The sequence below is a fragment of the Herpailurus yagouaroundi genome, unplaced genomic scaffold, assembly GCF_014898765.1.
Source record: "Herpailurus yagouaroundi ecotype Mexico unplaced genomic scaffold, PumYag 180, whole genome shotgun sequence".
Taxonomy (NCBI): domain Eukaryota; kingdom Metazoa; phylum Chordata; class Mammalia; order Carnivora; family Felidae; genus Herpailurus; species Herpailurus yagouaroundi.
In genome coordinates this window covers 12,620,763-12,643,244 of record NW_024412411.1, presented here as the reverse complement: position 1 = coordinate 12,643,244, position 22,482 = coordinate 12,620,763, and the positions used below count along the sequence as shown (strand labels likewise).

Sequence of the window (22,482 nt, the reverse complement as noted above, 5' to 3'; positions counted from 1 at the left end):
CGACTGCGCCACCCAGGCGCAGTCGGTTAAGCGTCTGACTTCAGCCAGGTCACGATCTCGCGGTCCGGGAGTTCGAGCCCCGCGTCAGGCTCTGGGCTGATGGCTCAGAGCCTGGAGCCTGTTTCCGATTCTGTGTCTCCCTCTCTCTCTGCCCCTCCCCCGTTCATGCTCTGTCTCTCTCTGTCCCAAAAATAAATAAATGTTAAAAAATACACGTTTTAAAAAAAAAAAGAAAAGAAAAGAAAAAAAAAATTAAAAAAAAAATTAAAAAAAAAAATTTTTAAATAGAATGATGCTCCTGCTTATCATATGCTGGGTATGTGTTAAGCACTTTATCTTCTTTAATCCCCACACTAATTCAGTGAGAGATAAGGCAATATTGTTGATCCCCTTTTACAGTGAGGAAATTAAGACTCAGGAGTTGAGAAACTGGCCCTGAATCACATAGCTTCTACACGGTGGAGCCAACATTCAAGCCCAGGTCTGAATCTGTATTATTCTGCTCTAGTGCCTGTGTGTCTTTACATAAAGCACCTAGCCCTGTGCCTGCCTGGGGTTGGGAGGGGATAGGTGGACATATGGATACATCAATGATAAATTGCCCAAGAAAAAGCAATCCTGTTCTCTCTTTGGGGATCCAAATGGAAAATTAAATCCTCTCCTGTGCCTTTAAGTCTAAAGTGCATAGTTTCTCCAAGATTGTGGCTAAAGTCAAGAATATAAAGGCATCTATCACCTTTGTTTATACTTGTGAGCTACTGGAAAAACCTGTTTCCTTCCCACTTGAACCAGTGCCCCATCCCCAAAGAAGTGAAAGATAGATTAGCTCTTTAAGAACTGGAAAGCAGAAAAAAAAAAAAAAAGTGCTTGAAATAGCTGTTAAATCACCTTGATAGCTGTCATTGCCACTGGGAAACAAGCCGGTCAGGGTCCCATGTTCAGCACAGTGTCATGGCACCCTGCTGCTCAGGAGTACAAAGAAGAAGCCGGCCAAGTGAATGCCACTCAAGGAGACATAGTTAAGCTTTAGCGTAAATCACTCAATACTGTTCAGTGAATTTCTACGATTTTCTTTTATAACCAGTAATTTAGCACAAGAAAAAAATGTGCTTTTATTCAAGTATTTCTATTTTTACTTACAGATAAGTGTAAAAATCGTTTAATGAAGGGATTCTGTGTTGCAGCTGAGTGTATGTAAATAATGCCTTAGATTTCAAAAGGATAGAACAAAGCTTGTCAGTTTGTCTAGGACCAGCTACCACACAATGTTTCTTTTTTTTATAGCCTGCTTCAATCATAGCCTTGGTTACCAGGGCTACTGATTTTTAAAACTGTAGTGCTGGAATTATTGAACAGCATGGTCTCCTACAGAATCCTAGAAGCAGTGAATAAATATTACTGCCTTCCATCACATTCTCTCTCTCCCTTTGTCTCTCTCCCCTCCCCCAAATCTTCATCTCAGTCTCTATATACATGCATTAAACTCAATTTTCAGTACACTGAAATCAAAATCAATTTCCTGTACACCTGTATTTGAGGACCAGAATAGTGATACACTTAAAAGCTGAAGTTCTTTGATCAGATGACCAGGATTACACTTTGCTTCCTCCATTTACCACTTGAGTGACCTTGGACATGTTACTTAACCTCTTTAGGTTTCAGTTAGCTCATCTTTCTACTATGGAGAACAGCCTCATTATCATGTTGCATAAATGAAATCAGATACTGTTTACAAAATGCTTAGCACAGTGTTCAGCCCATATGAAAAGATGCTCAATAAACGACCGCACCTATGATTGTTATTACCTCATTAGACAGTAAGGATTCAGCGAGATAACCCATTACTTCTAGGCAAATAGGGTGTGCTTAATAAACATTAGCTGTCATTATGGTTACCATTGATGTGTTATCCTGTGACTGTTGTGTAGTTGGTAGCTATACTCCTGTTCCCCAAAGTTCTTTTCTTTTCTGTCTTTGCTTTGTTGGCTTCAGTGCCAAGCAAATAGCAGGGCTCCATAAATATTTAATTGCCTTCCCATTTTCCTTTTGTTTTCTTTCCAGTCACACCCCACAGGTGGAGACATGCTTTTTCCCCTCCTTGATACAGATCAGTGCAGCCTGGGGAAAATTGAGGGACTTATGAGTTGCTGTATGACCTAATACAAATTACTCTCATCTCTCAGTCTCAGATTTTTAGAAGTAGAACAGGATCATCTCTGAGATCTGTCCCCATCTGATATACCTTGACTCTCAGATTCTGTTTTAACCAGAGGCTTTGGGAGAGCTACATAGTGAAAGGTTCATATCTTAGAGAACCTCTGTTCGCAGTGAATTTGAGGATCGGACACGAAATAGCAAACTCTGAGTGATGTTATTGCAGTTCTTGACCTACTGTGGTATTTGAGGAGTGTTAAGATCCTGAGGTCACCCCCGAATTCAGTCGTGTGAAAATAATCCCTAGCATTGCCAAAAATACAAGCATGTGGAGTTAAGCACCAAGCATTTTAAATTTACTACATTTGGTACATTTACTACACAGTGCACCCAGCCTTTGCCCTAGAAAGGCTAATTCTATTGCACATGAAGAGATAATTCTGGATTAATAAGGAAAATCAGATAGAAAACCATAGGCCTTCAACATGGCTACCTTAGAGACAAACTTTTCCAGTAGAATTTTCTTTGCTTTGGGATGGAAAGGGACTGCACTTTATGAATTTCAAATTTCAGTTTATTTCAACTCAGGGTGAGAGTAGGGAATGAAGATGGGGAGTGGGGAGATGGGTGTGTGCCTGCAAAGATCTGTGCCTTCTCCGATAAACAACCTATGTTGCTGTCAATAATAGAAAAATATTTTTTTTCATTTCGGGGTTTAAAATCAGTTGTTAGATGATTTACTGAAATCTGAGTCTCCTATCTTTTGTGTGTTATAGGTATAAAAACCAAGCCAGCTTCATGGGAAATTTCAAAATTCTGCCACCTCTGGCTCCCAGAGCTCCTCCATCTGCCCTAGCTGTGCTTAGAGCCAGAAAGCACAGAGCCAGATTTCTCATTAGCAGTAAACCTGTTGGACTATGAGCATGAGGCATACAGAACCCTGCTAGGGCATGTTGGGTGCAAGCGTGACAACAGTTATCTCAAGGCTCTGAAGCCCATGAAGTCTGCAAAGGGCATGTCCAGGGCAAGGGATTTCCCAGCTCAGGGTATCTTCTAAATTCATTTTGACATAGGCAGTTTGTGCCCTGGGGAAATACTGTTCTCCTTCCAGCAGAAGATGGTCACTTTCCTTTGTGATTTATCTCCTCCTATGGTTTGAGGTAAGTATTAGGATGAACCATATGAAATTGTCGATGTTACATATGGTTCCACCTAATATTTTATTTTAAAAGGGGGCTTCTACTTGAATATGCTGGCAGCTTGCTGTCACTTTATTGGCAGGAAAGTAGGTTCTTGGACAATGGGAGGTTCAAAATGGGCATGTATGCCTAATTCCTGCCTGTGATTCTGTGAACAGTCTGTTGTGTTGAAGGAACTCATTGGAGACCCTTGACTGTTTTAACAGAACCCCACCATGGTTTGTTGGATTTTAAATTAAAATAATAGAGCAACAAATAAAAGAAAAACACTTCGTCCATTAGCCTGCCACTTCAACAAACCACGCAACCAACTGTGCTCTTAGCTCTTGTGTTAGACTCCACTGCAGTGTCTGAAGATTTGTGTGATACAGGGTTGCCCCAAGACTCTACTAAATCAGTGTCATTGCTCAGCCAGACAAGCCATGTGCAATGCTTTTCAAAATGCTATAGACTCAGGGCTCCTGGGTGGCTCAGTTGGTTAAGCTTCCAACTCTTGATTTCAACTCAGGGGCTGTGTGAGATTGAGCCCCACATTGGGCTCCGTGTGCTGGGCCCAGAGACTGCTTGGGATTATCTCCCTCCCTTTCTCTGACCCTCCTCTGCTTCTCTCTCTCTCTCTCTCTCTCAAAATAAATAAATAAATATTAATTAATTAATTAATTAATTAATTAATTAAAAAATAAAATGCTATAGACTCCATGTGAGGAGGTGCTTAGATACAAATACATAGGAAAGTGGAAAGACAGACAGCTTCCTGTGGACCCGCCTGACTTGGGAGAGGTCAGCCATGTTCCTTGCCTGCTGCTTGTTCTCTATTGCCTCTGAACTGAAGTTATCATAGGTGCTGTGAATAAAAGAGTAGTTTCACTTAGTAATAAACATCAGTACTTTAAAAAAATTTTTTTAACGTTTATTTATTTTTGAGACAGAGACAGAGTGTGAACGGGGGGAGGATCAGAGAGAGAGGGAGACACAGAATCTGAGACAGGCTCATCTGAGACATGGAGCTCAAACTCACAGACCGCGAGATCATGACCTGAGCCAAAGTCAGACGCTTAACCGACTGAGCCACCCAGGTGCCCCTAAATATCAATCACTACTTTAAATCTTTTGCAAACAAGGCAAAACACAGCTGAATTAACTAAGCACAAAAGTCAAACATGTACACACGAAGTCACTTTCCTCCTGAGAGAAAGAGGTGATAGAACTTGTTGAGGGTGTATTACCTCCTAAAGGCCTCCTGATACGTCCACTCAGCCAATATTCTTAGGAACACTAGGAGGTAAGTGTTGCTTAATTTTTCAGATGAGGAAACAGATGCAGACAGTAAATTCACCCAAGTTCACACATGAGCAGAGTAAAGAATTAAACCCGAGGGCTTCTGATTCCCAAGTTTGTACCATTCACATGAATGCACTGGTTCTTCTTCCAAACTATTAGAGATATTCAAGGTTATCGTTAACACTTGAATTGCTGGGGCTCATTAACTGTTCATTTTAACCCTCGATTGACATCTTCATTTTCTAGCTGACTTCCAGGGGTATATGCCAAAAATAAATAAGTAATTTAAATAAGAAACAAATCATAACCAGGAAGAAAGCATGAATCCTGCCTGCTCACCTTGGTAATTTAAGAACCAGTTACCTTGAGGGGTGCCTGAGTGGCTCTGTCGGTTAAGCATCTGGCTTCAGCTCAGGTCATGGTTTAGGAGTTTGAGCCACACATCAGACTCTGTACTGACAGCTCAGAGCCTGGGGCCTGCTTAAGATTCGGTGTCTCCCTCTCTCTCTGCCCCTCCTCCACTCACACTCTGTCTCTCTCTCTGTCTCTTAAAAATAAATAAGCATTAAAAAAAATTTTTTTAAAGAACCAGTTGCCTTGAAAAGTATGACATGTTTGGTATTGGTTTGAAACACTTCAGCGAGGGTTACAGGGTTGTACCCATTGACTGGCATTCCCAGGGCCTATCTATCTGTCTCTCTCTCTCCCTCCTGATCTATCTATACTTCAGATAGTATAATTTTATTCAATGAAATGCACAAATCAATGAATTTTAATAAAAGTAGGTATCTCTCCAGCCACCGCCCAGATTGAGACACAGAACTTTCCAACACCCTAGGTTTCCTCATGTCCATTCCAGTCAGTATACTAGGTCTCACCCCCAACCCTGAGAGATGATTACTCCGAATTCTATCACCATAGATTAGTTTAGCCTATTCTTAAACTTCATATAAATGTAACCTTGCAGTTTGTGTCCTTTAACATCTGATTCTTTGGCCCAACATAATGTTTTTAAAAGTCATCTGTATCGTTTTGTATTTTGGTAGTCTGTCACGTTTTGTCACTTTATGTATTATTCCATTACATGAATATAATATAATTTGTGCATCCATTCTTCTGTTGAAGGATATTTGGATCGTTTTCATTTGGAGGCTACTATGAATAAAGCTGCTGTCAACATTCTTATGCGAATCTTTTAAAGACAATAAGCACTCCCTTCTCTTGCATGTATATATACAGGAGTGAAACTACAGGGTCATAGGATAGGCAGATACTTTAAACTGCTAAACATTTTTGTAAAGTGATTATAGGCAACCAGTCTTTACCTGGGTATGCCTTCTAAAACTCCCTGGTGGACAGGAAGGGAGATCTTGTGCTCCTGAAAGAGAAGAGGGTAAGAATGGATATTGGGGGACAATCAGCAGCCTCTGCCACAGAGCTCATGGCTGTATTTCTTGAGTACATTAACCAAGATCGTTCCTTCCACGAATGTCCAGAGTATGAGATGCAAACACGAACTTATGTTTTCAAGTAGCGATAGTTCTGCTTCTTGAAATGGAGGTAAACTCAACTCCTTGGAGGCGCTAACAGCTGTGATGAGCTGGTGTTTCTAAAGGGCAGCTTCACTAGTTTCTTTGATTTCAGAGCTGATGAGAAGTGCTAGTGGAGATGTCAGAGGCTCTCAACACCTCTGATCAAGGTTGCCTTTTGATAAGGTGACACTTTTAGCCTCTGGCTGTATTCATTTAAGGCCTTTGTCCTCTTAGCAAAACTGAAAGTGCCTACAGATTCAGATAGGTGCATGTGGATTAGCTAATTCTTCCCCCTTGACTATGTTGTTTTTAAATTTCTCTACTGACTGTGAATTACCTGGTTCTTAACAAAGAGGTGACATGAAGGTAACTGACTTATGTTTTCAAGGGGCAGCAATTCTCTGTTTCTTGAAATGGCGTTAAACACCACAGAGATGCTGATGGCTCTGAGGAATGACATTCCCAGAGGGCAGCATAATGTCTGGCATAGTAAAGACACTTGACAAATGTGTCCCCCCTTCCACTAGAATCTCCCAGGTAAGTGAGGCGCGCAGATAAGTAGATCATAATGACGGTGTAGGGCGGTAAGTGCTGTGCAAAGCACAGATGTGAGTGTTTTCATTACTGCCTTTTATGGCTTCATATCAGAAAAATGCCGTCTGTCATGAAATGCAAGAAACGTGACATTCTCACATTTACAGACAGTAGCGAAACCCTGAACTTTGTGCTATTACATTCAGTACCTGACCACTGCAGCTCTGTGAAAGTGCCCTTGGGTGTACTGCTCTGTGATCCATTTAGTAACCTGACTTCTGCACTCCTTTGAAAAATGAGTGATGTATAGAAGGTAAGAACAACAGAGAACAGCCCAATAAAATCTCCCAACACCCAGAGCTGCTCCACCTTTAACTGGCTGAGTGACCAAACACTTTCTTACATTCTGAGTCTCCTTATTTCATCTTTTTTTTTATTTAAAAAAATTTTTAATGTTTTTTTAAATTTGTTTTTGAAAGAGATAGAGAGGTGGAGAGCAAGCAGGGGACGGGCAGAGAGAGAGGGACACACAGAGTTGGAAGCAGGCTCCAGCCTCGGAACTGTCAGCACAGAGCCCGACACAGAGCTCAAATTCCCCAACTGTGAGATCATGACCTGAGCCGAAGTAAGATGCTTAACTGAGTGAGCCACCCAGGTGCGCCTCCTTATTTCATCTTTAAAAGGTGTACAATATCAGTTCTTATCACACAGAGGGCTTGTGAGAATTAACTGTGAGTTTATTGGGTAAAACTCCTTAGAATATCACCTGGCACTTGACCAGCGCTTATTGTTGTTGTTATCATCATTGTCTTTTCTATGGTATTATTTCCCTGATGCCATTGCTTCAGAAACTAGTTGGGACTTTTATGTATGTTTTTCTGCTTGCTTGCTTTTTTTTCCCTTCTGAGTGGGTTAAAAAATCTCATGTCTTCACATTTAAAAAAGGTTTCTTTCTAGAGTGCCTAGGTGGCTCCGTTGGTAAAGCGTCTGACTTCAGCTCAGGTCATGATCTCATGGCTCATGGGTTCGAGTCCCACATTAGGCTCTGCGCTGACAGCTCAGAGCCTGGAGCTGCTTCAGATTCTGTGTCTCCCTCTCTCTCTGCCCCTCCCCCAGTCACACTCTGTCTCTCTCCCCCTCAAAAATAAACAAACATTTTAAAAAAATTTTTAAGATTTTTTTTAAATTATTTTTTATTAGAGTTTGTTTTTTAGAGTATTTGTAGGTTCACAGAAAAGTGCAGAGATTTCCAGTGTACCTTCTGCCCCCCAATATGCGCAGTCTCCTCCATTTATCAAGCTCCCACTTGAGTGTACATTTGTTAGAATTGATGAGCTTATATAAATACATCATTATTACTCAAAGTCCACAGTTTACATTAGGGTTCATTCTTGCTCTTGTACACGTTATGAGTTTTGACAAATGTGTAATGACGTGTATCCACCTTTATATTATCATGCAGAGGAATTTCACTGTCCTAAAAATCCTGAAGTTTTCATAGTCTGTATTCTTCATTTCCTCAAAAACCCAAAGATGAGTTAACCAAAAATATGACTTCAGGAGAATTGTATGAAAGAAAAAAAATTACTCTTGGAAGTTTTACTCTGAGACCACACTTAAAATTCAGTGGTAAACTTGGTAACATTTGTCTGTGCTGGCTGGGGGATAAATATACTAGAAATAGATGGAATGTCTTATGAGTAAAGGAAGCAGTTTGAAGTATTGTCATTGTGCATATAGTAAACTGCTGAAGATAAATTTTTGGTGTATTTGGAGTCTTGGCATGAAAGCCTTTATCATCACGGTGCTGCCTCTTTTTTTTAATTTAGTTTGGTTTATTTTAATAAGCTCTTCAAGCATTTTGTGCAAGCCTGAGCAAAGATATTCATGAATATATTTCTGCTAAAGCACACTAATGAATTATTTATTTTGAAATCTGTCTGTATTTGTAGCTATTGATAACAGCAGTTTTAGAGAAATGAAAACCTTTGAATCCTGTATCTGACTTTTGTGAGGTGAAATGTGATAGGATTTGAAAATAGAAGGGAATAGATATTTGTGATGTGTGTCGCTGATAAAAGATCACTATCTAGAATAGCATACATAGAGAATACAAAGCAAAGAGAAAGGTTCTAAAAGCCCTATAGAAAATGCGTGAGGTTTTTTTAAAAAGCAAAGAAAACACATGACCTATTAACATATGAAAAGATGCTTAAAATCATTAGTAGTCAACGAATTGCAAATTAAACTGCAGTAAGGCGCCATTTTACATTCACCGAAATGACAAAAATTAAGAAGTCTAGTCAATTCCAGGTGTTAGAGAGGATATAGAATGACTGGAACCTTCTCCCCTCTGTCAACTGGAACAACTGCTTTGGAAAACAGATTAACATTAATTAGTTAAATTGCAAATATAACCCAACAACTCACTTGTTATATAAATATATATATATATATATATATATATATATATATATGTATATGTACATTTATACACACACACACACACACACACACACACCCCTTAATGAAACTTTTGTACATATGTACTGGAGATACGTATAAGTATATTTGTACCAATACTGTTAATGAAATCTAAAGATAACCCAATGTCCATCAGTAGGACGGATATCTACATGGTTATATTCATACACTGAACACAGCAGTGAGACTTGATAAATAATTGCCACAGACATCAACATGGGTGAGCCATGCAACATAATGTGGGCTCCAAGAAGCAGGCTATGGGTTCTATATCTTAAGATATATATCTATATCCCTAAGTTCTATATATTACTTAGGGATACATACATATATGTGATAACACTATAAGGAAAATTAGGGGATGATTTGCCCCAATCATCTGAAGAGTTACCTATGGAAGGAGAATGGTTAGGGAGGCAATGCTATTACCAAGAAGGGCATCCAGAGGGACTCTAAATTACTATTAGTGTTCTTGGTTTGCCTCAGTGGTGTGTGTGTGTGTGTGTGTGTAATAGTCATTTTATTTTTCTTTAAACTCTATAGAGATTTTATACGATTTTTTGAATATGTTATACTTCTCTCTCATACACACACACACACACACACACACACACACACACTGGTATTTATGCACACATTAAAAAAAGGCAAAGGATGGGCCTAACTTGGCTGCATGGTCATGGAAAATAGAAGCAGGAAGGAAAGAATATTCTTGGGGCACCTGGGCACTCAGTCAGTTAAGCATCAGACTCTTGATTTTGGCTAAGTTGTGATCTCACAGTTCGTAAATTTGAGCCCTGCATCGGGCTCCACGCTGACAGTGTGGAGCTTGCTTGAGATTCTCTCTGTCCCTTGGTCTCTGCCCCCTCCTCCACTGTGCTTGCTCTCTCTCTCTCAAAATAAATAAAAAACTGTAAAATAAAGAATATTATTTAAAGTGCCATCATATTACCTTATTTTTTTCTTTAATGGTGAGATTGAATTATATATAAGTAAACAAAATTGGGACCAAAAAAATGGCAAACCAATTTTGTGACCTTGTCAGCAATATTGCATCCTTACCACTATGGAGCACTTACTATATTTCAGGCACTCTCTTCGTTTTTGCTGTTCTTCACAGTCGCACTGTGAGGTAGGTACTCATGTATCCACGTTTACCAAGAAGTGCACTCAGAATCAGAAAGGTTGAGGAATTGGCCCAGTCTGAAAGCTGGAAAGTGTCAGTTTGCCTCCATGAAATGCAGATTCAGTTCGTTGGCTGAATATAATTAAGATAAGCTGAAATGCAGAATCAGATTCTGCCCTCTCCACAGTACTCTATTCCATCTCTTGGTTTAGCATTTTCCTTGTCTTCCATGGAAGACATTCCATGTCCTCCAATCTTCCAATGCAGGTTGGAGACAGCTTCTTAGTCCAAGTCTTAGGACAAATGATGTCCTTGTTGGACTTCCATTCACCCTTTCTTTGATGGAATTTTCCACAATAAGGAGGTCATATTTTCATGATATTAGCACACTGTTCACCGCCAGCATGATGCTGTGCTTCACTGAAAAATAATCGCCCAGGAGGACTAATCAGTATGAAGGCACATGTATTTTGCAGAGTGTGTCAGAGCATGGGTCCAATCAATTATGTTTTTTGTAATGACCAGATTTTCATACTGGAACATGTTAAATAATTGGCTGCAATGAAAAATGCTAGGGAGAGTTCATAAGAAAACTAATTGAACTGGGGAAGCAGAAAAAGACTCATTCATTTCCATAAATGATATTTGAAATCCAGAAAAATGCTGTTCATTCATTTTCTCCATCCATGATTTATTCTCACTGTAGCACATTAATCTCTGCTGTTTTGCAAAAGTTGTAGTTTGTCCTCATCTTTCTTCCTGAGAGAGAGGGCACTGTGACAAAGCTCTTTGGGATTGGGATCTGATTCTCTAGAAGAAGGTCTAGCAGGTCCAAGGTGTCAGCAAAGGCAGGGTCAGGACTGGTTGCAATGGGCAAACAAGCCTTGGAGCTTGGGGAATTAAAAACAAAGATTGGAGTAAGTTGTTGCTCTCCTTAAGAAATGCCGGGCACCATCTTACCTTGCAGGTGTAGTTCCCAAATCTGTCTCATCATACGAATTGCCTGGGAAGCTAGCAAATATTTGAAACAAACAAACAAAAAATATAGGGTCCTGACTCTACCCTAAATTTATCAAATCAGAACATCTCAATGTAGAGACAGAGGTTCTATTTATACATAGCACCTTAGAAAATTCAGCTATGTTTGGGAACTGTTGGTTCATATAGTGTAATGTCCTAAACTCTTTGACACGACATTCAGGGACCTTTGCAAAGTAACTTCAGTGTGCCCACTCCCCCCAGTTATTGACAGGAAAAAAAGGACTGTATCCTTCTTCCAACATAAGGCCATGGAATTTTGCTTCCATTCCTTCAGTAAACACTTACAGAGCACCTACTATGTACCAGACTTGATAGATACATGAGAATGTATCTTACTCTATCATTGTATGCTCTCAGCTAAGTTCAGAAACGGGGACAAACTTCTAAAATAAATAGCACTACAGTCTGGCTTATGCTAAATGACAACTGCAACTTCCACCAAGAATGATAAACACAGGATATGCTTCTCTCTTTCTCAGAACAGACCCTGCTCATGGTTTCTAGCATTCTTCCCTCTGTGTCTGGAAGCAACTTCAGAATCCTTCTCAATGGCCACTATCATGCTGTCTGCTTTGGCAGACAAGACAAAGCCTGTCTGCAGTCTCTGTTATAGACCACATTGCAGAAGCCCACTCCAGTGGCCCCCACCTCCACCCCTTGAAATGATGGAACTTGTGCTCAGACTTTAGGAAAGGTAGGATTTTCCAGACATGGCATTTACCTGTGGGGTGAGCCAGTGGGCAGTGATGAGCCCCACAACAGATGCCCCTCTCCACACTCCTCCCTCTACCAGAAGGCCATGCTCTTGCTGGACTGAGAACTTGAATGGTTTTTGACATTCAGGCTGTACTCTCTCTCTCTCTTTTGTCTGTCTGAATTATCCGTATGCAGCTACTGTAGTAAGTCATAACATCAGAACAAGTTTTCTAAAGTCTCATTTACTTCAGGCTACATAACTTTGCAATTAAATTTTATACATGCAGGAATGAAGGGAGATGGTAAGAAAGGAGATGTAGAAAATCTCCCAAGAGAAACACTGCTTCCTTGTCACCAGAGGTTAGTTCCATTAGGAATAGGGGATAGTGAAATGGAGAGCACAGCCAGATTCAGCCAGAATCTGGATTTGAGTGGCACGTTCCCCACCCCCTTCAATGCTATTCCCTTCCCCTGCCCATTGCAAGCTGTGTGAATTCATCTTCAGAACAAAACAGAACAGTGTGTGTATGAATAATCTTTATATCATGAGCTTGTTTTAAATTATATAAATAATCCACATGAGCCTCTTAAATGTCTTGCTGGCCAGGCCTTTATATCCTCAGTTTCTGATCCAGAACCTGGCACATAAAAGTTTCCAATAAATGGCAGTCACCATCATATTACACTCCACTTCTCTGTCAGTAATTTATCTGTCAATCTCAAGGATCCAGAACACCACTAAGAACTAGCTAACAGGCAAAATAAATGTCAATAGGAGCATGTATTTTCCAAGGTCATAGATTTGCCTCAAAAAGATTTCTACAGACTCTCGTGTAAAACCTATTCAGCCTTAGTTCTTCCAAGCTGTTAATATTCAGTTTTTTGTTTGTGTTGTTGCTGTTTACACATTGTAGATAACAAATAGAATAATGTGAGGAATGAGGTTTGTCAGGTAAAAATTAACTTAATGGAGAGAGAAGAAATTAGTAAGACTCAAAAACTACTCATCCAATGACCTATTCTGTGTCTGGGGCTTGCTAAATGGGACAGCATCATGTACTCAGGAAGCACAAAGTCTAGTGGGACTGGGATGTCCTCAGGTAACCCCTCAATACTGTGGTGTTATGAAAATCTGTCCAGGATGCCATGGTGTCACATGGTAAGTGGTCACTACTTCCTGTCAGAAAATTAGGGAAGGAAGGGCAAGACAGTTTTCCTAAAACCTTAGATGCTTTAGGTATCTTTTGAAAGGTTGGTAAGTGTTTATGAGAAAACCAGGTTAGGAAGGGAGGTATTAGTTTTCCAATCAGAGGGACCAACAGGGGCAAAAAGCAAGAAGGTGTGGAAAGGCCCATTTCCCTCAGCAATCTACCACATAACCCAGTTCAGCATGACTGGAACTTAGGTTGTGATGGTGAGGCACAGAGCAGAAGTGAAGCTACAGGATGATAGGCCAGCTCACAAAGGTATTTACCTAGGCACCCTGCTGACTCTGGACTTTAGACTGTAGTCCAGGGAGAGAGAGAGAGCAACTTTTGTGGTTTTGTGCAGGGTGGGGAGGGGAGGGTATTTTTTGTTTGGTTGGTTATTTTTGGTTTGGTTTGGTTTTTTTTTTTTTTTTAAGTTTATTCATTTATTTTGAGAGAGTCAGTAAGCAGGGAAGGAGCAGAGAGAAATGGAGAGAGAGAATCCCAAGCAGGCTCCACTCTATCGACACAAAACCCAATGCAGGGCTTGACATCATGAACCATGAAATCATGACCTGAGACAAAATCAAGAGTCAGACGCCCAACCAACTGAGCCACTCAGGCACCCCAGTTTGTTTTGTTTTTTAAGCAAGCAAGTTGAAGTGGTCAGATTTGGTTTTAGAAAAATTACTCTTGCTGAGTGCAGAGGAAAGACTCGGGACTGGTGAGATTGGAAATAGAGAAACCGGTTAGGCTGTGGCAAGAATATAATCTAGAAACCACAAGCCCTAAACTGAGGTCGAAACAGTGAAACCAAAGATGGGGCAGATGCAAACCAGTCCAGGGAGGTAACCCAGCAGGATTAAAGTGTGTGGGGTGGATTTAGAACAAAAGCAAGACAGCTCTATACACCTCAGTATCCCTGAAGATATCACAGTACCATAAATGACAGGTTGAATGAAAATGATGAGTCATCAGAAGAGTTTAAGTTATGTTTAGTGCATTCTCTTTGCTGAAGTAGGGAAGTATAACATGTATTTTAGAAATAGTTCATTAATGTTTAATGTTTGATTTCCCAATGACTAATAAATGAGTTTTAATATATAGAAATATTTAACATTTTTTGAGTAACCAGTATTTGAGGATCTCTGTAGGTCCATTGCCTATTTAAATTTTAGAATTACCCTTTGGAGAAAAGACTGCTGAATCCTAATACAAATGAACAATCTAAAGCTCACATAGAGGACGTAAATTTTTGAGAGTTTTACACCTGGAAGCGTTAGGATCATTTTGATTCCAAAGCCCACGCCTTTTCTCCCACGCTGTCACTAGCCACATCTTATTCAATGAGCAGTTATATTCTGATTGAAATGAGAAGCTATTACATACATACCAGGCAAACTCAAATATGTACTTGGAGTTTGCTATCCCATCTTTCACTTTAAGATGGTGCTCAGGATTTTCTGAGTGGTTTTTCATAGGACTGAATAGAAGGTGATAGCTTCTTTGGAAGAACAACCAAGGAAAACAGACAGCACATGTGTGGAGCTGAGAAAATTATTGCAATAACAGTTGATCTACTTTTTTTTTTCCTTCTCAGAAATGCAGAATTGAACGAGCACCATCTTGCCCATGCAAAACACATATCCTCTGAAATAATTTTGAAATGTAAATTAATTCTCTGCCTGGAGCACATATCAAATCATTCCAGACAAGCTAGTCCTCCAGACTCAAATAAAGAGCATCCGACCGTGGCTATGGCCTCTCTCGAGCTCTGCACTAACTTGGTGAGCCTATGCAAGCCATTTATTTAGTTGCTCTCCAACTTAGTATTTTCCATGGAAAAAGAAAATGGTAATACTTGCCTTCTTCAGGAAGTTAAAAAGATAAGCATAAAAAATACCAGTGCTTTTAAAGGTCAACTATTCTGTACAAGTGCAGAGTTTATTTTTATTCTATCAGTCTCCTGGATGGAAGTGGAAAATTTCATCTTATTCCTTTTATTTTCTTCAGCAAACATTCAGGAACACATATTGTGTGCCAGTAGAGGAGAGGGATGTTTTCCATTCAGAAAGCTCATGATCTTTCTGCTCAATCAATATGTGACATGTCTACAATGCTCTCACTTATGGTGTCTCATTTAATCTTTATTTTATCTTTTGAGGTAGGGATTTGTCCATCCACATTTTATAGATGGGACTCTTGAGCCTAGGAAGAAACTGAATGTGACCCCAGGTTTTCTGACTTCCCAAACTCAGCTCTCTTTCCGTCATCACAGAATTGCTTCACTATCTCAATGGAGAAAACGGGTATATTCAAAATGAGCTTCCAAAGAAATCTAATTGGTACAAACTAAGAGCTATAAGTGTTAAGAGAGGAGAGCAATTAATTTCAGATAAGGTCCGTTCTCAGAGTGTATTCCAGAAGACGATACATTTGAAATGGACTCGAGACAATAATCAGCACAGGAAAGGAAGGAAGACCATTCTAGATAGCAGAAGAAACATGAACAAAAATGTGGAGTTGCTCAAGTGAATGGTTATGATTGGGAACAATGAACATAGTACAATTAAAACATGGAAGCCCTAAAGAATTTTTTAAAGGAAGTTTGGATTCATATGTGAAAGGTCTTGAATGTCGTGTTAAATAATTTTAGAATGATTTTAAATAGTAAGGAATTTGTGCAGAGCAGTGATGAGATCATATTCGTGATTTAGATGTTACCCTAAGGCAGTGGGGAAGATGGGTTATAGGTAGCTGAGACCAGAAGCTGGGAAAACAACTATTATAGTATTTATACTATTATAGTAACATAGACAAACATTTAAAAGAAAGTGGATTAAGGCGGGGCAATGGGATGAGTGAGAAAGAGTGAAGCAACATTTTAAATTAGATTCAACACTAATAGAATGTTAGATTTGAAGGAAAGGAAGGTATCGAGTCTGAGGTTTCTGGTCTGGGCAGTTGGATAAATGGTGGGGCCATTAACTAGGAAAGAAAATACATGAAGAGAAACTGGTGTAATGGAAGGAAAATTATTTGTTATTATGTTGACTTTAAGGGAGATATGGAGGAAGAAAGAGACATTCTCTTCTCATATCAGACCTTCAGAGACAATTTTGGTACTTGATATGGTAACCAATAAGCCATAGTTGCACTTCCTTTAAATCTTGTTATTCTTATGCACATTTTCTTTGACTTTGTTTTATAGTTTAAGCTAATTTTAGAGTTAACAGAGTTGGTACTAGACTTGTGTGTATCAGATCGTGTTCTTGTCAATATGCAAATGCACTATAAGAGTTTCATAAAATTTCTAAATACCTACAACTTTCTTTCCATCCAAATATCATTTTGATATATTCTCTTATAATGTGCCTATTACAGCACTATCTCTACCTCATCAAGGGCGTAGCTGAGATTTAGGGCCAGAAAATTGATAATTACAGACTTTTGTTTGCTTTTTGGAACTTCTGTTATTCATTTTTTGTTCCTTCTGCAAAATGTTCTCAACAGTATTTTATGTGTTGATGGGCACTTGCATTTCAACGAGTGTCTCCAAGGAGCATGGGGATCAGATAAAGATGGAAATTTGTGAGTAAATCAGTTGGCTGCAGGTCAGCCTTCAACCACATCATGAATAGCACTTACTAGTTCCCTGTAGAGAAACTGGTTGTAGAGAAGAGCCACAGCAAATCAGACTCAACAGCTTAACTTCATATATTCACAGAGCCACCTGTGCAGTAACAGTAATTAAAATGCCTGCTTTAGCCATTTCTTGAGATCCTTAGATGGATTCTTAAAGTGAGAAAAATCAGGAAGAAGCCCAGTTCATCTTAGTGCCTGGAACTTAGAAGGTTATCAACAATTGTCCTCAGTTCCCTCAGCTGAAAAATGTGAATGATGATAATGCCTATACAATAGGATTTTGAGAATTTAAGAGAAAGGTACATAAAACACTCAATACGGTGTCTAGTACAAAATCACTTAATACTTTCATTAATAGTTGAAAACCAAGTGCAATAATGTTTCACTCATTTTTGTACAACAGAACTAGGAGGAAACATCTACACTGCCATTTCCGTCTGACAAATCAAAGAACCTAGAGAGGGTCACCTGGGTGGCTCAGTCGGTTAAGCATCTGACTTCATCTCAGGTCATGATCTCATGGTTTGTGGGTTTGAACCCCACGTCAGGCTGTCTGCTGACAGCTCAGAGCCTGGAGGCTGCTTCGGATTCTGTGTCTCCCTCACTCTCTGCCCCTCCCCTGTTCATGCTCTGTCTCTGTCCCTCTCTCTCTTTCTCAAAAATGAATAAACATTAAAAAAAAAGAACCTAGAGAAAAGCAATTGCTTCCCTAAATAATTAGATTTATTGCCTCTCAAGTTTTCTTGCTCTGAGATAATTTAAATATATTAAGTAACTTATATGAGAATGCCTGTAGTCAGATGAGACCTTAGACGATAACCTCAATAAAGGAATACTCCTAAATATGTGAACAGCATGAAAAGCTGAGGAGATTAGTATTATCACTATATAAAAGCATTATGAATTTCATTAGTTACTATGGTTCAGTAATCAGCAGATATACCTTTTAATTTAAATTCAGCCAAGCTGTATAGAGCCCACCTAATTTATTTCCTGAAATCTGGCCCATCTTTAAAGTAGGAACAAGTTATGAAAAATCACAATAGAAGCCTACATGCTTTCACTGAGAAATCCCATATAAACCTTCTGGGTCCAAATATTGCAACTCTCCCAAGAATGACATCCAGAAAGTTGCTTGGTAGCAGTTCAAGAGTTAGAAGCAAACTGAGGCCATCTCTTCTAGTGTGACCCTTCCTCCCCTCCGATTTGTAAACCCTCCCCCAAGCATCCTTTACACATGGTTTCTCTTTAACAACCCTATTCTTAGGGAGTTTCCCCTTTATCTAATATAAACCTTGATTGCTTCAGTCTAAGACAATGTTATGTATAATTTTACACTCTCTTGACCAGTAGAATGTTCTTTAGGACTTTGTCAGCCTAAAACGATCATGCATTTGAAACATCCAAGCAGGGGCGTCTGCGGGGGCTCAGTCGGTTAAGCCTCCGACTTCGGCTCAGGTCATGATCTCGCAGTCCGTGAGTTCGAGCCCCACGTCAGGCTCTGTGCTGACCGCTCAGAGCCTGGAGCCTGTTTCGGATTCTGTGTCTCCCTCTCTCTCTGACCCTCCCCCATTCATGCTCTGTCTCTGTCTCAAAAATAAATAAACATTAAAAAAAAAAATAAAAAAAAAAAGAAACATCCAAGCAAATTGTACAGTGCTTTATGAAATTGCTTGTTTGAAGACTGTTTTAACCAGGCTGAGACAGTCTATGACATCATGATAAACAATCCTTAAATTGTCTTAACACAACAAAAGTTTATTTCTCACCCACACTATGCTTCAAATGGAGTTACAGCCACAGCTTTGCTCTGTGTCATCACTCATTACCCAGGATGATAGAGTTGCCACAATCTTGTAGCTGGACCACTGGGAATAAGTTCTGTGATAGTCATGACAGGAGAAGAGAAAGGGTTGCATACTGACACATGTACTCATAGCCCTGGGACCTTGCCTAACTGTAAGGGGCCCAGGAAATAGGAGGTAAATAGGAGGGAATAGGAGGGAATCAGCACAGAGTCTGATGAACACATGAATATTTAGTGAAACATAAATATGTCTTTTATAGTGTTTTGCTAAGGGAAGCAAAGAGCCTTATATTCTTTTACTCTCCTTTTTAATGTTTTAATTACTGGCATGCTTATCTAGGTTTACTTTGTTTTTAAGTAGTCTTTTTTTTTAATGAAAAGTATCTAATTTTTTCCAATGTCTTTACCTCTTTTTCCCCCAGTTGAGAATGGCATATAACAGTGTGTAAGTCAAGAGGTACAACGTAATAATTTGGTGCACATACATACTACGAATTGATTATCACTGTAACGTTAGTTAATACATAATTACCTTTGTGTGTGTAGTGAGAACTTTTAAGATCTACTCTCTTAGGAACTTTCAAGTATACAATACAGTATTATTACCTGTAGTCAGTATCCTGTACATTAGATCCCCAGAATGTATTCATCCTATAACTGAAGGTTTGTACCCTTTGACCACTTTCACCCATTTTCCTCACTCTGCCACTGACAACCACTAATCTACTCTTATATGAGTTCACATATATGTAAACAACATCCACATGATTACATGAGTTCACAAATAAGTGAGATCATATAGTATTTGCCTTTATCTGACTTATTTTACCTAGCATAATGTCTCAAGTCTCATCCATGTTGTTACAAATGTCACAAGTTTCTTCTTTTTTATGGCTTAATAATATTCCATTGTGTGTATATACCACATTCTATCTATTCATCTATTGATGGATACTTAGTTTGTTTCTACACTGTGGCTGTTGTAAATAACACTGCAATGAACTAGGGATGTAGATACCTCTTCTAAATAGTGATTTCATTTCCTTGAGGTGATAACCCAGAAGTGGGATTGCTGGATCATATAGTAAAGTAGTATTAACAAGGACTTATTTAATGCCACATGTTGAAAAGGGTTATTTATTGCTGGCTTCCTGTCAGAAAATAATACTATTTTACTATTACTTTTCTAAACAATGGGAACATTATGACCTAAGAATATTCTATTTTTATCTTTATATCTAGGCAATTTTATGTTTGTGCTTTTACAAATTCCAACTTCATACCAGTATAAGATTTCCACTTGATTTTTATGGATCATTTCTATTAGCTACCAATTCTAATTTCACTCTCCTATTAAAAGTAGCAAATTTAACATAGTGAACAAGAGACTATTAGCTTAAAGTGACTGCTTACAGCCAGACAAAAAGAAAGATTAAAAAAAAAAAAAACCCCAGAGGCAAATTTTTGAAAAACCCAAAGCATGATAGTAATGACAACTACATTCTGGAATGGCTGCTCTGTGCCAGGCACTTGTAGAGATCATTTCATGTAATCTTCACAATATCTTTGCTGAATAAGTATAATCGTTCATAGCCACATAGGTAGAGGTAGAGGAGCCAGGATCTGAAATCAGAATCATCTTCTTCTAAAAGCCCAATTTACCAAGGGCAAAGAAAATAGCTCCTATGGGCATTGCCATGTTACATGTCAATATTCACAACCCTGGTGTGAACTCATAATTACATTACTGAGCTTGGGTTGGAGAAGCATTACAACAGTTAAGAGTGCCAGCTTTGCAGCTAGGTTGCCTGAGCTTGTGGATTTGAGTCCCAGCTCTGCGATTCCCTAACTATGACAGCTTGGGCAAGTTGCTTTTTACTTTTTTTACTTTTTTAAGTTTATTTATTTATTTGTTTAGAAATAGAAAGTGCAAGCAGGAGAGGAGCAGAGAGAGAGGGAGAGAGAGAATCCCAGTTGGGGAATCAGCACAGAGTCTAATGCGGGGCTTGATCTCAGGAACCGTGAGTTCATAATCTGAGCTGAAATCAGGAGTCAGATGCTTAACCAACCGAGCCACCCAGGCAGCCCAGACATGTTGCTTTTTAGCCTCTCTGTGCCTCAGTTTCCTTCTCTAAAAGTTGTAAATGAAAGTTGTATCTGCCTTATAAAGCTGCAGTGCAGATTAAGTAGTCACTACAAGTACAGTATGTAGAACAATATGTATAATTCAATAAACATTGGCTATTCATTTTGAATTCTGACCATGTATCTTGAGGATATAGGTGAAATAAAGGAAGGAAGGAAATAATATTTTTGAAGAAACTAATATGCCAATATTATATAAACACAATTATTTCATTTAATCTTCACAACAACCCTATTAAGTGGGTTTCCCTCATTGCATAGAGGAGCAAAACCAGAGGCACAGAGAAGTAAAATAATCTACCGAGTCACCCAGCCGACAGGTAGCAAAACCAGGATTCTATCTCAGTGCTGCTACAGGAAGAAAATATTAAAGTATATTTGCTGTTCTGTTTTTAATACAACATGGAAAGCTCTCCCCAGCTGGGATGTAGAAAGAGAGAAATCACAAAAAGTACAAAGATGTGGCAGCATCTGGATACAGGTATAGACTTCAACTGAGAAAGCTATCTGTAAACAGGCCAAAAGTAGCAGAAAGGATAATGGGTTTCCTTTGGTACCTGATGGTACCACCCCTGGCCTTCATCATGGATTGTTAGCTACACCCAGGTCAGTATCTCCATCTTGTTAGGAAGCCAGTCTTAATCAGTATTGATGAGGCTTTGGAATGTTGGGGGTTCAGAGCTGACGGCCAAGAAAGAAATTTTGAGGCATCTTGGTGCAAAAAAGGTGATTTTATTAAATCACCAGTGACAGGACCCATAGACAGAAAGAGCTGCACTGGGGTTGTGAAGAGTGATTGGTTAGATACTATGGATTTGGGAGAGATAAAAGCAAAAGGGAGGCCTGGGGAAGGACTTTGATATGCTAAAGAACTCCTAAAATACCTAAGGCCTTGCTATTGTCAAGCTAAGCTTGTTTTCTCTCTAATAAGACATTAACATTGGGAATTTAGAGGGTTCCTGGAGAAATGTTATATTCTGTATTTGCCTAAAGTATTTGTCAATGGGAAGGAAATTTAATTTTACCTGCCATTTCCTACTTGCCTTTGTTCCCCACATCACTGCGGATGGAAGAGTGATGTCAGGACTTCAGGAAAGTGAGTCTATAGCTTTCTGGAGTAGGCTATTGATAAGATTGACTTTTTCTTGTAATTTAGTAAGATATTTGTAAACTGATGGAGACTATCAGTTTAACCATTTGTTTTCTGTCCTTTCCTTTGTTCTTGGGCAGCCAGGAGTGCCTCAGGAATATTACACCTATCCCACATGGGAGGTGTGTGGGGCGTGGCATGGGGGAGGATGGGGGGGATGGGGGTTGCAGTGCTAGCTCATACTTTGCCCTCGCCCTGCCTTATGCTCCCTCATCAAGTACTATTATAAAAACTTGTTTCAACATTTATATTATCTTTTAAAATTCTTGCTTTCTTCTTTACTACTGTTGTCATCATGGTGGTAGTAGAAAAAGAATCCTCTGTTTCCATACAATATAAAATGGTTATAAAGCACCTTCACAATAATGTTATCATTTTATCTCCAAACTCTGCTTAGATGGATTGGCCAGAGGGTAATATCTTCACTTTACAAATGAAAAATTTGACTGGGGTGCCTGGGTGGCTCAGTTGGTTGAGTGTCCGTCTGCAGCTCAGGTCGTG

At 39.3% G+C, this 22,482-nt stretch overlaps 1 protein-coding gene across 6 annotated transcripts in view; it reads left to right on the top strand.

Annotated features, from left to right (window-relative positions):
- DLG2 (discs large MAGUK scaffold protein 2) overlaps window positions 1-22,482 on the top strand; it is a 2,103,489-nt gene that overhangs the window by 1,959,028 nt on the left and 121,979 nt on the right. The window lies entirely within an intron of this gene.